The sequence below is a fragment of the Emys orbicularis genome, chromosome 1, assembly GCF_028017835.1.
Source record: "Emys orbicularis isolate rEmyOrb1 chromosome 1, rEmyOrb1.hap1, whole genome shotgun sequence".
NCBI classification, from domain to species: Eukaryota; Metazoa; Chordata; order Testudines; family Emydidae; genus Emys; species Emys orbicularis.
In genome coordinates, this window is record NC_088683.1 from 94,947,940 (window position 1) to 94,953,731 (window position 5,792).

Below are 5,792 nucleotides of genomic sequence, written 5' to 3' on the forward strand. Positions count from 1 at the left end.
GGCACCTCAACTTTTCCTCATTTATGTAGGACAGTCTTATAATGCGCATCCAGATATCCTCCAGTCACACAAGCTGAAAATTGTTCCACTTTACTGCAGTTCTGTAACCATATGGGAACCAATCCTGTCTGTGTTCTGTGCACATCCAAAATTCCTACTGAATGACCCGCCCTGGGAGCGAGTTACCAGTGACCCAGGGCTGGGGCAGCAGGAGGGTGCAGTTGGGAGGGGGAGAGCCCAGGGCTGGGGTGGAGGGCAGCCAAAATTTTTTTTGCTTGGGGCAGCAAAAAAACTAGAGCCGGCCCTGTTTGGCACACTACGTTTTGGTGAATCCTGAGTTCAACTTCTGGAAATGCTCTGTTGGGCAAATCAAGATGTTTGAGTCATTGAAAACATGTCAGTCGGAGCACTCTGTGTTACGAGTCCGACACTTTCATTCCAGATGTGCTGCTATGCTTTGCTTTCTTCTTTCAAAAGACAATCCTTCACTGGCAGAGTAATGTTTCTTTTGGCTGGTGGAATATGAGAGTCATGAATGTGCGATGCACCCCATTCATATGCTGCTATGGGGAGAGGACGCACCACTGTTTGGAAGCAACACTGCAGAAATATGCCACATGCTTGCTCCCCAAAGAACTGGATTCCCCTACACTACATCACTTGATAAATGCATTTCAAAGGCATCACTGTAACACATATTGCTGAAGGACTGTCAAAAGGAAGGATATATTTTAGGCGTGCTGCTGATTTGATTTCCCTAGAAGAGAGAGGCGGATTTACAGTGAAACACAGGGTGCCCTGGCACGGGGCACCCCAACGACAGATTTAAGAGATAGTAAGTAAGGATAATAATGGAAACAAACAGGATCACATATAAAACACAAAGTATAACACACTTTCTACAGTCTAAATGTAACTTTAACAGTCTAAACCTTTATCTCACCTAATGCAATGTCCCAGCATCTCCACCCAGCATGGCTGGGATCCCTCTTTCATGAATGCAGAAAGCACTGTCCTCTTTGTTTCCTTGTTGAAGAATAAAACAATGTCCTTTTGCTTTCTCCTTATACCCCCAAAGTTCATTGTTTTGTCCCCAACATCAGGATGACCCCCTGGGGGTTTATTCCCTGGTGTGCTGACTTCATGTTGATTTCACATCCTTATGCTGACTTTGTACGCAAATAGGTCTTTCATTGTGTTGGCTTACAATGCTTAATTTACATGTCAACTGAGGCAGCCAGGTGAATATACATTCTTTGTCTGGCGAAATTTATTGGTCCACCTGGCTTTGATTCAGACCTTAAAACATATTTTCCAGTATATATATGTAACTCCTTACATAGTGTCAGTACATACATTTCACAATGACATTAATCACCAGTGTGATCCTGGCTGTCATTTAAGATCTCACACGACATTTTTATAGCTAAATATTATGATGGCCGTGTGCTAGGTCTAGTGAGTTTGTCAGGCCTGCTAGGAGCTGCTGTTATAGAACAGCGAACCCTTTGCCAGCTGACATTGAAGGGTTCTTAGGGTCACACAAGCAACATCCACTTTTAAGCACAGACTTCATTATGAGAGCAATGTTCCTGTACAGATTACAGTCTTCTTCTCTATGACAGTGGTCCCACAGGCTCTAGGTAAAGCTTTGTAATCCATACCATCTCTACATTCATACAGGACACAAGTGGATCTCCCTTAGCCTGTGTGATGTCTCCACCTACAGGTTTAGCTGTCACATTGCATCACCTTCTCATGCTTCCAGTAAACATGGAAAGTCATCAGAATACAGATAGCCAACTGGAGAAGCATTAGTAGAGGCTGGAAAAACACTGAAACAAATTAAACTTCTGATTGTGAATGAAATCAGCATGGTGTCCAACTCAATGTTGGCATTAATATGCCTATGGTTTCAAGAGGTTCTCAAAACTGAGTAGCACCTGCTCTTTTGAGGAAAAGATGTCATTCTCTTTGGAGACCTCATGTAGATGACACTTGTCAGACAGAACATGTATTTGACACACTAACTACATGTTATTACTATTGACAGTATTAGGCTGTGATGGGTTGGGTAACAGAGACCCCCTTGGGACTGTCACCTGATGTGCTGAGACTACCTCTGAGCCCGTTTTCTCTGCCAGTTTGGGCCTGCAGAACCCTGCCTTGTTGAGCCAGACACACCAGTCTGCTCCAACACAGACCCAGGGTCTGAACCACACGTCCCAAAGCTGCAGACTTAACTGAAAACAGCTTAAGAAGTGCTCCTGTCTCCAGCACCCAGACACTCAGCTCCCAATGGGATCCAAACCCTGAATGAATTAGTTTTACTCTGTATAAAGCTTATACAGGGTAAACTCCTAAATTGTCCGCCCTCTATAACACTGATAAAGAGATATGCACAGCTGTTTGCTCCCCCAGGTACTAATTACTTATTCTGGGTTTAATAATAAACAAAAGTGATTTTATTAAGTATAAAAAGTAGGATTTAAGTGGTTCCAAGTAATAACAGACAGAACAAAGTAAGTTACAAAGCAAAATGAAACAAAACACGCAAGTCTAAGTCTAATACATTAAGAAACTGCATACAGGTAAATCTCACCCTTAGAGATGGTCCAATAAGCTTCTTTCACAGACTGGGCTCCTTCCTAGTCTGGGTCCAGCAATCACTCACACCCCCATAGTTACTGTCCTTTGTTCCAGTTTCTTTCAGGCAGCTCTTGGGAGTGGAGAGGCCATCTCTTAAGCCAGCTGAAGACCAAATGGAGGGGTTTCCAGGGCCTTTTATATTCTTTCTCTTGTGGGTGAAAACCCCTTTGTTCTCCTGTGCAAAATCATAGCAACAAGATGGAGTTTGTAGCTACTAGGCAAGTCACATATCTATGAATGATTCAGCTTTTTGCAGGCCTACGCCATTGTTTACATGTTAGTTTGAACATTCCCAGGAAAGCGCAGACGTGGATTGGCGTCTCCCAAAGTCCATTGTCAGTTAAGTGTTTCTTGATTGGGCACTTACTGAGAATAGCCCTTTCTCAAGAAGCTGACCAAATGCTTCACTGAGGCTACTTAGAATCAAACACATTGAGATACAAGTGCATAGCCAATAGTCATAACTTCAAATACAAAAATGATACACACATATAGACAGCATAAGCATAACCAGCAAACTACAACTTTTCCATAGGCACCCCACTTTCCCTCCTCTGCACAAGACCTGTTGCAATCTTACGACCCTGGTTGCAACAATGATCTATACGGTCACAGTTCATGTCAACAATATCACATAGGCATGTGAACTTTTGGCAATTTTTCAAATAAGCAGAACTGCAAATTAATGTGTGGCAATGGAAGGATGAGCAATATGGCCACCTTTTTAATTGAGTGTATGTTGGAAACTTGGAAGCAAATGACATTAGTCAGATTGGGGAGTGCATTGTCAAAACTGAGATGGGTGTGTACATGGAAGCTGCTGAAATCTTTAAGACCTTGGCAAACAATGAACAGCTCCTGTTTGTCTCATGCCTACACTGAAAGCATGTAATAACTTTAATAAAATGATGCTTGAAAGAGATAATGAAAGCACTATGCTAATTCCTGCCCTAGACATATTAGATGTACTTAACATGACTCCAAGATTAGTAAAAGGGGTAAGTAATAAAATCAGCAGCAAGATAAGATGTCTCCAGAACTGCAGGCTTAGACACCTCCCTAGCCATCACTTGGCAATGTAGAGTTATGCCTTGCTGTAACAGTGACATTAAAAATGGCCTGGTAAATGGAGGAATGGGCTTTGTGCAATACATCCAATATGACATGCACAACCAATTTGTGGAGGAAATCATTGTTAAATATGATAAGCTGGGACAGTCTCAACCAATGTTAAGAGTTTCAGTGACATTTCTGTTAATGATTTTTGTCTATTATCTGTAAACAGTTTCCATTGATCATTTCCTATGTAATGTCCATTCACAAATTCCAAGGCTTGAACTTAGATTTTGTTATGGTTGATGTTGGATCAACTGTATTCAAAGAAGGAACAACATATGTTGCCCTTTCTCAAGTTTGCACCGTGGCAGGCTTACACATGTAGCAGTTTGCCAATGCCGATGTGCAATGCATTCAAGAATATATTGTCTCAGGGAGGAATTTCTTCCTCATCTACCACCAGTTCCAATAGCTAGACGGAGTGTTCATAAACTAGTACGATAAAGAAGACTTCCTGTAAATGACACCTGGTACGTTCAGCAAACACCCCTCCCCCATATGTGATGCTGAAGAAACATACAGACTCCATTCCATAATGCAACTGCAGTTAATTGTTACGCAAACGTCATTGCACAAACACTCCTAAAAATTACACCAGTCTCATTCCTTTAATTCAGGGGTGACCTGTGGCTCCACAGCCGCATGAGGCTCTTGAGAAGATAATATGTGGCTCCTGCTAGGAGTCGACTCTGGGGAAAAAATGGTGGGTGCTCAGCACCCACTGGCAGCCCTATCAGTCCCCTCTCCCTCTCCCACTGCCCCCGCCCCGATCAGTGCCTCTTCCTCCCTCTCTCGTGTCTCCTGCCCACTGCGATCAGCTGTTTTGCAGCGTTCAGGAGGCTCTGGGGGGGCAGGGCGGAGGAGTGAGGACATGGCATGCAGCCCCCTTCCCTCCTCTAGAGTTCAGCTGTTTCTTGGTGTTGAGGAGGCTCTAGGGGGGAGGAGCGAGGATGCGGTGCACAGCCTCACCCCTCCCTCCCCCAGCGCCTCCTCCTCACTCCCTGTGCCTCTTGCCCACTGCGATCAGCTGTTTTGCAATGCTTACTCGGGGGAGGAGGTGGGAAGAGATGGTGGGGACTTGGGGAAAGGGGTGGAGTGGGGGGCAGGGCCTGGGACAGAGCCAGGGGTCCAGCAGCCCTGGCCAGCACCAGTGTCTCCTTGAATAAAGCACACGGTGACTAGCTGGTGTGGAAATTTTTAATCAAAATTTTTCTTACACCATCTAACAATGGAAGGCAAGTGCAAACCGAAAAGAAAATACACAGATGAAAATCGAGGCTTCCAACAGGAGTGGGAGAATAAGTACTTTTTAATTGAACATAATGGTAAGGCTGTGTGTCTTCTTTGCCAGACGTGTGTTTCTCAGTTGAAATCTTCAAACTTGCAGCGTCATTACGCTTCGAGCCATGCACATACGGATCAAGAATTCCCACAAGGTTCTGAACTCCGCACTTTAAAACTGAAAACTTTGAAAAAACAAACAGCTGTAGAAGCCCAGTTCTTCACCAGATTTGCCAACTGATCGCAGACTGTAACGTTAGCCTCCTATTATGTGGCCTGGCACATAGCCCCTGTGAAAAAGCCCTACTCTGAAGGAGAACTTATAAAAAACGTGCCTCACTGATGTGATTTCAATCCTGTCACCAGAGAATGAGAATCTACAGAAGAAAATTTCTGGCCTGCAGCTTTCACGCCACACAATAGAACGTAGAATCTCCGCCCTGAACAGTGACATCGCATCGCAACTGTACTCACAACTTCAGCAGTGTGAGCATTTGAGCATTGATGTTGGTAGTTGCGAAAAACCACTTGCCTTTACAGAGGCTCACTGCCATTGCAACGGATGGGGCTCCATCCATGTGGGGATCTGCGAATGGATTAGTGGGGATTTGTAAATGTGATGAGAGCTTGCCCAAATTTTGGACATTTCACTGTATTATTCATCGGGAGCAACTGGTATCTAAAAATCTCAAATTTGATCACGTCATGAAACCTGTCTTGCACATTGTGAATTTCATTCTCTCAAA